Below are 13,794 nucleotides of genomic sequence, written 5' to 3' on the forward strand. Positions count from 1 at the left end.
GGACTCTGTCATCTTATCTTTTTTTTTTTTTTTGAGATGGAGTCTCGCTCTGTCACCCAGGCTGGAGTGCAGTGGCGCGATCTCAGCTCACTGCAAGCTCCACCTCCCGGGTTCATGCCATTCTCTTGCCTCAGCCTCCCGAGTAGCTGGGACTACAGACTCCCGCCACCACGCCCAGCTAATTTTTTTTGTATTTTTAGTAGAGACAGGGTTTCACCATATTGGCCAGGTTGGCCTCAAACTCCTGACCTTGTGATCACAGGCGTGAGCCACCGTGCCCGGCCCATCTTATCTTACTGGATAATTTCCTGAACCTGTATGCACCTCAGAATAAGGACTGCATGCAAGGTGCTTATTGAAACGACTAAAAGGATAGAGAGGGAGAAATCACCAGGTTTCTGGGAATAGGCTGCATGACTATTTGGGAACTATTTGATAATAAGTGTTTGTACAAGCGGCAGAATTATTTCTGAGACTTGCTCTCATCAAAAATCCCTTCCACAAGTGAGATTGTTGGGGAGCAAATTCACAACCCCACCTGCCTGTCATTGTCACAGCCATTGTTTGCCAAAATAATCTGACAATTATGAGCAGACAAATTGACATCCCAATTTGTACCAGATTGTGTTATTTAATCGCTTATAATAATAAGGTGAGGTGGTGTAGACAATCTTATTATCTCCAGTTTACAGATTAGGCACTTCAGGTTTTAAGAGGTTAAATAATTTACCTGATGCTGTTATTAGATATTGAGTAGCAGAGCAAGGGTTTAAACTGGTTTGTTTCTAAAGCCTGTACTATTTCCACTTACTCACTCTGGTTTGAGAAGATCCTGCTGTCACAAAATCTATGTAAAAACCATCTCTCAATAGTTCTCAGTGGCCTTATGTTTCACTTGGTCATTCTCTTTCACACCAGCCACATTCAACCTACCTTTGAGTTTCCTCTCCAACCTTCTGTCCATGAAGAGCCAATTTAAATTTCCCTTCTGGAAGAATTTCCCAGTAGTTGACGATCACTTTTTTTTTTTTTTTAGACGGAGTCTCGCTCTGTGGCCCAGGCTGGAGTGCAGTGGCCGGATCTCAGCTCACTGCAAGCCCCGCCTCCCGGGTTTACGCCATTCTCCTGTCTCAGCCTTCCGAGTAGCTGGGACTACAGGTGCCCGCCACCTCGCCCGGCTAGTTTTTTTTATTTTTTTAGTAGAGACGGGGTTTGTTTCACTGTGTAGGCCAGGATGGTCTCGATCTCCTGACCTCGTGATCCGCCCGTCTCGGCCTCCCAAAGTACTGGGATTACAGGCTTGAGCCACCGCGCCCGGCCGACGCTCACTTTTTGATCTATGTTAAATCTTTTCTCCCTCAAGTAACTAACTGAAAAAATTTTCCGATGAAATATTTTTTTCTATAGTTTTCTAATACTCCATAGCACCTAGTATGATGCAATACATGTAGAAAGCGTATGATCTTTGTTGCCTCCGCAGGTAAAATGGAACTGCACAGCTTAGCACGTAGTACCTGGCATATAATAGATACTTATAGGTACTCACTCTTGAAATTAGAATTTTCACAGGATTCTAGATAATATAGTGGATGTCACTTTCAGTTTAGATGATCAGAACTAGAAAACCAGTGAGATTCCTTTTGTAATTTAAAAGACTTATTCTAAATGGCTATTATTTACTCATTCTTTTAAATATAAGGCTTAAAGGTCTTGGAACAAGAGGTTCATTCTTAATATATAATGTATGTATCCAAAAATCTGAGTCAGCAATGAGGTTATCTGAGGCCAACCTGAGAAAATATTTGTGGAGGGAGGTTCTGGATAGTGTGAGCAGAACTGAGATGGAATACAGAATATGGGGAAGGAAAAGTGTGCACAGAGCCAAAGCTTTACATATTAGATTTTCTCCATTGATTATAAACAAATTAGAAGAAAAGATATTTCATGCACCATATATTAAGTTCAAAACAGCCCTTTACTTACTTTGGAAACACCAAGCACATTTCACATCTTGTCACTTCTTAATGATTAGTGTGCTGAATACCATTTGATGTCAATTAAAACAGACTGAGTTTGCAATTATTGCTTAGTTATATGCAGACATGTGATAGAATCACAGCATTTAATATATGCATGCTCATGTATATAGCTATGTGCAACTTGTTTCCAAATCCAATACCAAGCTGAACAATTCAAGAGGGGATTTTGTTAATTTATGAATTTCTTTAAATTAATGTTCTATGGTGCAATATAAATTCATTAGTTTTAGGTATATGTGTTTGAAAAGAATGAAATTATCAGAAACTGAGACTGTTGTCAAAATAAGAAATACAGTCATTCTGTGAACAAGTATGGATAATACAATTAGCAAAAATAACTGTATGAGCTTTATGCAAACTCGAAGGGTAGAAAACTCATTTCAATTAAAACTTAAGAAGGTGTTTTTGTGACACGCACATGTATGATAAATACCCATAACATATTGAACTATGAGAAACAGCAACTTTATGATGAAAGCATTGGTTTTTAAAGTGATACAGTTTTAGATATGGGTCCCTGTTCTACCAGCTGAATTTACTTTCTATTTCTGAGCTTTAGTTTTCTCCCCTTTAAATATAGGGGTAAGCATAATTGTTCCTATCTCAAGGAGTTGTCTGAATAAATGAGATAGTATACATGAAAATTCCCATCACACAAGTGGGATGGTTACTTACCTCCCCCTCTTTTTTTTTTTTTTTTTTTGCCTCTGTTGGTGTTTATTATGAATATAGCCATATGTTATTCTATTTGGAAGGGCCATCGGATACATACAAGAGGATACAGGCAGGCATTCTCTTGTGTCTTTCGTGCATTGTATGCAGAAAGTAGAGAGTGGAAATTTTCAAAAGTGCTGGTTGAGATACTCCCAAGGTTTTTCCTGCTAGGCTATGGCCAGCAATTTAATTAGAGACAAGATCTCTCATTAGCCAAAAGAAAGTCAGATGACAAGTTATTGCTATACTGAAAAGATACCTTGAATATAGGAAATCCCCAAGGAGCCTTGATGGGTAGCAAGGAGGCAGAAGGAAGAACCAAGCACGTGCTGAAGGCCAGGGCAGTGCAGGGAGTCAGGCTGTAACAGCCAAGTGAAAGGAACCAGCAAAGCACACCAGCAGGAGAGGAAGATTCCATTTGAACCCAAGCTACGTGACCCATCCAAGTCCTAAAGCTCATCAATGTTATGCACCTTCTCAGCATACCCAGGTGCCAAGCACAGGGGCAGGTAAGGAACATCTCCAATGACATATTCTGATCTAATGAGGCAAGCACTGAACCAGGAGCCAAGAGACCCAGATTCAATCCGTCTTCCACTTAGAAACTCTGTAATATGGCGCAAGTAAATTCCTTCAGTGCCCTCACTTGTAAAACACTGATAATGTTTGCTCTCTTTCACAGGTAGTATGAGATTTAAAAAAAAAAAAAAAAAAAAAAAGAAAAGAAAAAAAGGAACATGAAACAACACAGGTTAGAGGTCAATGACATAGACTGCCTGGATTCAAATCCAGATCCTGTACTTACAGCAGCACCCAATCTTGCCAAGTGTAGCTGTACCTCAGTGTGCTCATCTGAAAACATGGGATAATAAGATGCCTTTCTCAAAGAGTTGTAGGCAATAAGTGATACCAGCAGTACATGTGAAGTGTTCACAACAGAGCCAGACATACAGAAGACATTCAGTAAATTTAATGTGAACTATGATTAGTAATGAGAACATGAATAACCAAACATCACCTGTTTGTGGACAGGTGTTTTAGGAAGAAAATAGAACTTGGTTCCAGAATCAGACAGACTTAGGCTCTGATTCAAATTCCATAAATATGAGCTGGATAATTTGAAAGACATTCAACCTTTCTTAATAAATATATATTTTTTTTAATTTGCAAACTAGGCATGTTAATTCACTTTACACTTTGTTCTTACAAAGATTTGAAATGGTCTATGTCAAGCAGATAAAATATGGTATATTTTCGATGAATGGTAATTATGTACACTTGTAGGATGATAGACACATTTAGAAGGCATTGGTATTAGAACTGATATTATTGCAAGTTTTTTCCTGAGCAATGGATGGACTTCTCAGATGCTAAGACTGTGACATTATTGAGTCAGTGTGAACAAGGTGAGCCAGTGCAGCTGGGAAAGTCGAGAACCTGGTTTAAAACAAGTATAAACGCTTCTTCCTTTATAGACAACCCAATCAGAATAGACATTCAAACAATTCATCTGTCCCCTGTGGTTTACATTCATAGTGCATTTTGCCCAGTCCTCTCTCCTCTCTGGTCCCCTGTGTTGGTGAGACCAATGAGGAGAACAGTACAATGTCCTGGGACAGAAATGCCACAGGTAGCCTGAGGATATGAGCTCTTTGTCCTGTAGGTCTCAGACATCAACAATGCTGCCACTGTTCTCAGAAACGCTGGAATGTGGATGGAGGCCAGCTGGACTCAACTACCACAAAAGCAGACCAAAGAGTTGCAAATGGGCCAGGAGGAAGGCAAGAAGATGGGTATTTGAGAATTCAGGTTGTGGTGCACTCTCACAGTGCTCTTCAAAGCACTGGGCTCGTCCCAGTTCAACGCGTGCCAAGTACCCAAAGGAGCAAGCAACACGCTTCTGATTCCCAGTAGAAAGTCATGGCTTAGAAGAAATATGAAGGGGTAAATTGCCTCAGCAATGACTAAGTTTCTCATTCACGGCAGGTGCTTTATACGTTGATCCCATTTGGTCCCCATAGCACCTGTGTCAAGTTTCAATCATCCCAATGATGCAGGTGCACTGTAACCCTTCAACCAATTTTCATTATGATTATTGTTGTTGTCATCATTATTATTGGAAACGGAGAGAAAGAGACTCATGGCAGTTAAGTCATTTGCCCAAATGTATACAGCTGCTTAGCGTCAAAGCTAGGACTCAAACTAGTGGCCTATCCTTTGCATAAAAGCCTACAGCCTAAATGACTCATTAAACACCTTCCCTGAACCAATGGCCATATTAGGAGCATAAACAGAGATAAAATGGTTTGCTCTAAAAAACTGAAAGTCTAGTGAAACGTTTTGCAGACTCTAGGACATAGCCTTCAGTAGGTCATTAAGCTACTTTGAAGTCATCACAAATACATTTTTAATACTTTGTTAAAAAATTTAAGTATAGAATGCATGTTACATAACACTAGTATTTGATGACACTTTTGTTTTAATCATATGTAAATATACATATATGTGTATGTGCCATATCATAATGTACAAAATATACCTTTTTTTTTTTTTGAGACAGAGTCTGCTCTGTCACCCAGGCTCTGTTGCCCAGGGAGAGTGCAGTAATGACTGCAGTGTAACCTCAACCTAAAAAATAGCTCATAAAAATCATGGTGAGAAACTTTTGGAAGCTATTCGTTTAGTAATTTTGCAAGCAAAAGACACAGAGATTTATGTGGGGCATTCCCTACTTGCTAACTCTTGTCCTCAGTCTCTTTACGGTATCTCAAGTGGAAGAGAAGGATTATAATGCCCAAGTCAATAGTTAGGACTTAATAAAGCAGACTTCTGTAATCCACAGTGAACATCTCAGTATACTACAAAATCCAATAGCATGATGTGAATTAAGGTTTGAATTAAGCTGGAGTTAAGGTAATTTTTTCATTCAACAAACATTCAACTAACATTTGTTTATCCTCCTCTGTGTACTAGGAATATATTTTCTACTGTACTAGTATATTGTCTACTGTACTAGGTACTAAAGAGAGGAGATTCAAAAGACAGATATATTATTGCCCTGTCCTCAGAGAGCTCACAAGTCCTTTCACAAATACGAATTGAACACCCTGTATGCACTAGAACCTGTGCAAGGATCCAGGAAGATCAGAGTAATGCCAAACAATGTTGGAGTATGAGGATCAAGAAAAAACATATGCCCCATATACATTTTTTTTTTTTTTTTTTTTTTTTGAGACGGAGTTTCGCCCTTGTCGCTCAGGCTGGAGTGCAGTGGCACAATCTAGGCTCACTGCCACCTCTGCCTCCTGGGTTCAAGTGATTCTCCTGCCTCAGTCTCCCGAGTAGCTGGGATTACAGGCGCCCACCACCACGACCGGCTAATTTTTTTGTATTTTTAGTAGAGACGGGGTTTCGCTATGTTGGGCAGGCTGGTCTCCAACTGCTGACCTCGTGATCCGCCCGGCTTGGCCTCCCAAAGTCCTGGTATTACAGGCACTAGCCACTGCGCCCGGCCTATATATGTTTTAATATAAAGATTTAATTTTATTATTTTATTTTTAGTTTACAAATCATATATATTTATGGGATACAATGTGATGATTTGATCTACGTATACATTATCGAAAGATTTAATTAAATCAACATATCCATCACCTCAATAATTTATCATTTTTGGTTGTGAGAATGTTAAAAATCTTTTTCAGTAATTTTGAAACATAAAATACATTTTTATTAACTGTGGTCAACATGCAGTGCAATAGATTATTAAAATCTTTTCTCCAAGAAATAACATTTATTTCTCCAATAAATAAAACTTTGTACCCTTCAATTAATAACATCTTCCTTTTCCCCATCCTTTCCACTTTGCCCTAGCCTTTGGTAACCACCTATCTATTCTCTGTTTTTAGGAGACTGACTTTTTTCAGATTCCACATATAAGTGAGAGCATATAATATTTGTGTTCCTGTGCCTGGCTTATTTCCCTTAGCATAATGTCCCCCAGTTCCATCCATGCTGTCACAAGATTAGAACTTCCTTATTTTTAAAGACTGTGTAGTATACCATTGTATATGTATACTATATTTTTAAACATCCATTAATTTGTTGATAGATACTTAGATTGCTTCCATAACTTGGCTAGTGTGACAAATGTTGAAATTAACATGGGAGTGCAGATATCTCTTTGACATACTGATTTCAATTCTTTTGAATACTGATTTCAATTCTTTTGAATATACACCCATAAATGGGATTGTGGATTATATGGTAATTTTATTTTTAGCATTTTTCTAAGGAAATTCCCACTTTCCAAAATTTCCATGCTAATTTACATTCTCCCCAGCAATGTACAAGTGTTTCTTTCTCCACTTCCTCACCAACACTTTTTATGATTTGTCTTTTTAATAGCAGCTGTTCTAACAGGTTTGAAGTAATATCTCATTGTGGTTTTCTTGCTTTTCCCTCATGATGAAAGAAATTGAGTATTTTTCATCTATTTGTTGGCCATTCATGTGGCATATTAATATGTTTGTAATTTATTTAAGAACATTAAAATCATTGAAGAATATTGAAGTCTAAAAGTAGGTGTACTAAAACTCAATACATTATTTTAAGATTAAATATTTTATTTATACCCAAAATGAACTTATTTTAATTTTAATTTCCTGTTTTGTTGATGAGAAAACTCACCAATATATTCAAAATCAGCTTCTTGCTGATCTCATTTTTATTTGGGGAAATTGCTATGTTTAACAATTTATCTTGACCAAATGAAATGGTCTTACATAATGATTAATACAAATCCAGTCTTATTTAAAATATTATGTTCACAATGGAATGTTTGCACTAATTTCTATTTTTAAAAGCACTGCACTAAAATATTATTTATCTTGGTTGTTTATGTGTTTTGCTTCCTCTACTCTTTCACTGAATTTTGCAGCCAGTCAGGTGTTTCACTCAACTCACCCTAGTCCCAGCACTGAAGAAAACATCAGCAAAATAAGATAGAGCCCTTGTTCTCCAGCTTTTATAATCCAATGGGAGGTCAAAGTAAGTAGACACATACGAGCTAACATAAGTGCTCTTCTAAGTACTTTACATAAATTAATTCATTTAATTCTTCCAGCAATTTTATGAAGCATATACTACTTATAATTCCTGTTTTACCAAAAAAAAAAAAAAAAAAAAAAAAAAGAAAGAAAGAAAAAAATTTAGGGACAGAGTAGTTAAGAAACAAACTCAAAGTCTAAGATACTATGCCTGTAATTGAACCCAGACAGCCTGGCTCCAATTCTGAAAAATCAACCACTGAGTAGTCTCTAGATTAAGAGAGGTGGTTGTAGTTTTTTATTTAAAGGATCATCAGCTTAGCTGGAGAAACAAAAAGAGAACATGATATTACATCATATAGGATTTTTAAAACCAACTTAAAAATAATAATTACAATAATTAACACTTTGGGTAATCTGCCCCCAGATAGTTCTCCTGAAAAATGTGATTTTCCTTCCCTGAGCTATATACTTTTCATTCCCAAGGAGGATCATAGTAATTCTCTCTACAAATGCTTAAATTAAATCAGAGAATTTCCTTAAGATGAATTTACACTCACAAATTGACATCTTTTGCACAGTAAGTAGCCACACTGAGACCTACTACACTGAATCTATGTCTCTGAATATTGCATCTTATCCATTCTTTGAACAAATATTTATTAAGCACCTACTGTGAGTCAATTTTATTTTTAAAGAAAATATAAAATGTATTTAAAGCATCAATCCACAAGTCCGTTTTACTCTGAATTCTTTTGGAGACATCCCTGAGGAGGAAGCAGTACTAATGCATAAAGCTATATCCTCAAATATAAAACTATATGTAACACACATCTGTATGACAGTTTATGGGTTACAATGTGTTTTCATGTACATTATTTCATTTGCTATTCATCCTCTATAATGTCTCAGGAGATAAGTAAAATTAAAATAACACTAATTTAAAACACTCTAATTAAAGGAGCCTAAAATGGTAAGCACTAGCAATAGATAAACTCTAATTGTTGCCCCACCGAGGAAGAGAGTTTGAAAAAATAGGTCATACATAATGGTTTTCCCTGTAGGGAAGGAAGATAAAATGCTGAAGCCCTGCCACTAACCGCTAACCACTTGGGTGGTATCAGGTTAAATCATTAAGCTCTGTATTTTAGTTTCCTTACCAATATAGTGAGTTTTCAGTCACATGCCAGTTCATCTCACAGAGTGAGATGAGTCCCTCAAGTACAGAGATTGTTCATCTTTTCATCTCTGCAGTTCCCATGCCCAGTACAGGTCCTGGTATGTAGAGGGCACCCAACATGTATGTTGAAAGGATGGATGATGGATGGATGGATGGATCAGTAGATGTGTCAATGGGTGGACGAATAAATGACTAATGAACTGATTTTGTCTGCCCTTTTGGCCCTTTCCTTGAATCTGTAACACTCACCCATCACTTGAAGCCAGTGGTGGGTGCTAGTTCAACTATGGCATTTGCCTAGGGTCTTTGCACTTGCTATGGAAGAGGTATGCTCTTGTTTGAATTATTTACCTTCTTCATTCTACTTGCCATTTGGATTCCAGATCAAATGTGTTTTCTTCAGAGTTTTCTTCCCTAATCACCTCTTAATGTTGCCTGCTTAGTCCTGTTTTATCAGTCATCCTGCTTTACTATCTTCAGAGCTCTTAGCACTCTTTGAATGATATTATTAATTTTTGCTAATTTACATATATGTTGCTTGTTTTTCCCATTGAATGCGAGCTTCATTAGGCCAGGGAATTAGTTTCTCTTATCCACTACTGAACCCTCAGTTTATAATACAGTGATGGTACTTAGTAGCACATAATAAATTATTGTTACATGAATGAACAAATTAGCCCCAATCACTCTTTCAAGTACTGATATGACCTAATATTCCTGCTTTAAAAATTATTTTCTGGAAATTGGACCTGGTAATTGGCCTTATAATCTTGGTTGCAACGTTTTCTCCAGGTCTACTTTCCCATTTTAGAAACCTTGAACTTTCTCACCCATCTCCTCCAGTGCAAATCCATAACCCACTAACTCCCAAAACTCTAAAAATAAAATAATTTCTTCCTACTTCCTCTTTCCCATGAAACTTTCATTGATCAGGCTTATTCCTAGATTTCCTCTTATGAGAGGATCTAGAAATGGATGGATGGTTGGATGGATGAATGGATAAATCAATGATGAATTCATTTATAAATTGATAATGATGAATTTAAAAATACTTTCAAGGTTTATGACAGTTTTCACCAGTTGAGTACTTGTAAAACGTCTTTTGTTTTCTCTACAAAGCTTTCTCCAGTGAAAGAGAATTGCCATTATTCCAGGACCCTACTACTACTCTTACAAAAACCCATTTTGAGTTTGGAAAACATTGACTAATTAAGACAAAATATTTAAAGCTGCAACTGAAAATCAAAACAAACATCAACTTTATTACTTAAAAAAATGAATTGGAGGATGTGATATAGATGTATTACATCAATAAGCTCTGTTCCAATTATCTACCGTAGCTGCCTAACAGCCACCCAAAAATTAATTACTTAGTAAGAGTTATTTATTTCACTCATGAATATCCAACTTGGGCAGAGCTTAGTAGGGACAGCTTGTGTCTGCTTCATGTGGCATCATCTGGGATGGCTCCACCAGGCAGGAGGATCCACGTTCAAGGAGGCTTACGCACATGATCAGCAGGTTCCTTGGTAGGCTAGTTCTGACTGCTGCTGAGCCTGGCTGAGGGTATCAGCTGGAAGCCTTGCATCCTCTCCATGGGCTACTTGAGCTTCCTTGCAGCCTGGAGCAGGATGACAAGAGCAAACATTCCAAGAGAATAAGGAGGAAGTGCATATCATTTTCATGCCCTAGTCTTGGAAGTAACAGTATTATCACTTTTGCCATACGCTATAGATCCAAATAGTCACATACTCTCTGCCTATATTCAAGGTTAGGGAACAGAGACTACATGTATTTATTTATTATTCTTTTTTTTTTTTCTTTTTTGCCCTCGGCCAGTGGAAGATGAGAAAGAGACTCTAAAGACTGTGAGATGGGTGGTATTGCTGGAACCATCTTCAGAAAATAAAATATGCCACAGGCTTCCTAATACTGAGTCCCAGAATTAGAGAGACATACCCTTCTTGTCATAGGCAGCTCTGGTAAACCCACATTGATGCCAGCCCCTGTAAAACTTAGGGCATGGAGCAACTGATGGGACAGAAAGGTTACACTGAACTGAATTCTAAAACCCAATCCGAGCCAATTAAACACAAAGAATCATCAGCTAGAGTTTCTAAGAGAGAGAAGTATACTTTCTTACACATGATTTGATGGTGTGAAGATGTGAGGTTTATACTTATTTCAGATATTTTGTCAACATTAGAAGAAATAGCTAAGGAATAATGTCACCACACAGAGGAGTCAGAGACAAGAGATAATCCTAGTGGCATTATTCAACTGAATCAAATGTTTAAAGTTGGATGAAACATTGGACTTTTAATTTACATGAGCCAATACATTCCCTGTTATTAATATTTGCAAGCCATTGTAAGTTGGTGTTTCATTCATTTACCACCTATCGTCCTATACTCTGCATGCCACTAGGGGAGTGTCTCTCATAATGAATGACACTATAGATGATAATGATATATACATCTTGGAAATTCTCTATCTGTTCCTTTATTGCCTCAGCAACATATGGTTTGGACCTGGGCAAATTCTCCCCAAGACTTCCAGTTGCCTCTGCTTTGGTGGGCTTCTCCACTTACTTACAGTGTCTCCTACCTCCCACCCATTCCCCATCCCCACCATTCAGCAACCCCCTCACCAATACCCACATCTTCTCTGATCTGATCACTCACATTCTTTTATCAGTTCTCCCATTTCCCACTTCTTCAAGTACAGAGTTCTCAATCTTGTCCCCTAAGCCTCTTCTTTTACCTTTCCAGATTTAACTCCCATGAACTTGATAATCCATCCCAACTTTATGACTCAGTTCTCTGACAAGAATGCACCTTTTTTTCCTCATTTCTCAATTTTGTTATTGCTGTTCCTTCTATGATATATGAAAGATGGCCACAGAGCCCTTGCTATTTCTTTCATCAAGAGGGGCAGTCTGTATATCCAGTACAAAGAAAGGACAAATATTTAAGGTGATGGACATCCTAAGTATACTGATTTGATCTTTACAAATTATATAATTGTATTAAATTACCACATGTAACCTCCCCAAAAAGAGTCTGAACCATTTTTTATAAACCTGGGTTGGTCATGGGGACATGATTGATCAACAGAATGCAGCTGAAGTGACACTCTGGGATTTCCAAGACTAGGTTACCAGAAGCCTTAAAGCTTCTTCCTGGGCTTCTTTGGTCTGGGTTTCTTGGAATGAATGATTTTTCTTGGAACACTTTCGAATCCCAGCCACTGGAATTCATTCTGTCAAAAAGTCCATGTCAGCTATGTAGAGTAGATACAAGATGAAATAAATGCTTGACCAGCCTTCAGCTGTGCTACCCATTGTGAAAAAGGCACCAGATGTGTGTGTGAAGCCACCTTGGAACCCTCAGATCAGTCCACCTGCAAGCTGAGTACCACTGAGTTACCTTGCTTGATGTTCCTTGGAACACAAGAAGAAAGCAGCCAACCTCTACCTAAATTCCACATGCACACAGTAGAGCATCTGTGGCCACTGTAGTTAAGGTGAAAAGGAAAAAGGAATGAATTATAGATCCATCTTAAAATGTTTACACACACAATAGAGATATCTTGAAATGGTTACTTTTTAAGTCATTGACTTTTAAAAATAATTTGAATATAGCAATAGGTAACTAGAACACCCTTCGTCAAAGTAGGGCTAGGTTCACTAGAAAAAATCATAAGAAAATCTTACCTCTTTCTTCTACCTGAACTTAAAAGACAAGAATCTTTTGGATTGATTGATTTTGGACAAGAATCTATCATTGCAGTTTGATGGTGCTAGACAGGTTGAAGGAATATTTCAAGCATATGATCCTTTTGTGTATCTTGTTATAGTTGAATGTGTAGAGTTGGCAAGGTGTGGGCAAAAGAACATTATGCCAATGGTGGTAATATGAGGAAATGATGATATCATGTTAGAAGTCCAGGAGCAAGTATGAATGTTCCCTGAATAGAGAAACTGTCTGCCTTCAAATGACCCTGCATCTAAAAACCCATTTCTTAAAATGTAAAAGAAAATTAGCATTGCTGATTCTTCATGATAAACATTTTAAAATTATATTTTGCAATGAAGATTATTTCTATCTCTCCCCCACCCCATATTTTTTTTCTCTCACATTACTCCCTGATCCCTGCAAAAACAAAAAAAAAGGGGGGGGATTATTAAGTGTTCTAAGTTTTTCTGTTTAGCCAAATTCTGTCTGGTGTTTGTAATTTGCAACTGATCATAAAGTTTTACATATTAAAATAAAGAACTTTGCCATATTTGAAAGAAGACCAAGGTTATGTTATCCATTCATTTTAACATTAGACACAATCAGCCCAACGAGGAAGAGGAGGAAAAGGAGGAGAAGAAGAAAAGAAAGAGAGAGGAAGAGGAAGATGATCAAAGTGGAAATGTGGCCGGGCGCGGTGGCTCATGTCTATCATCTCAGCACTTTGGGAGGCCAAGGTGGGCAGATCACTTGTTTATAGACCTCCTATGGCATATACCTCTCCACATTTTTATAATTGCCATTTATACACGTTTTTAAGTTCCTAGAGTATTGTCCTTCAAGGCAAAAATCCTGGTATAATCTTCTTGATAGTCTTAGGGCCTAATGTTACCAAAATGCCAGGGGTTTGGTCTTGGTCCTGTAGCTTGCTGCTTGAAGAGCTAGACCCCGAGACAACAAGAGTTGCCAGGTGAGAAGGCTTTATCTGGGTGCTGCAGCAAAGGAGACAGGAGATGAGTCTCCAACCTGCCTGACTACAACTGGGGGTTTATATAGCAGAGAAGGACTGTAGCTAC

The 13,794-nt window shown here is 37.8% G+C and overlaps 1 long non-coding RNA gene across 1 annotated transcript in view; it reads left to right on the plus strand.

The window, feature by feature from the left end:
• LOC107130692 (uncharacterized) overlaps positions 1-13,794 on the plus strand; it is a 530,980-nt gene that overhangs the window by 422,424 nt on the left and 94,762 nt on the right. The window contains exon 4 of the long non-coding RNA XR_010577486.1: positions 13,315-13,455. This is a non-coding gene — a long non-coding RNA (uncharacterized lncRNA). The remainder of the gene's footprint in view (positions 1-13,314; positions 13,456-13,794) is intronic.

This window comes from Macaca fascicularis, chromosome 8 (assembly GCF_037993035.2).
Source record: "Macaca fascicularis isolate 582-1 chromosome 8, T2T-MFA8v1.1".
Lineage (NCBI taxonomy): Eukaryota > Metazoa > Chordata > Mammalia > Primates > Cercopithecidae > Macaca > Macaca fascicularis.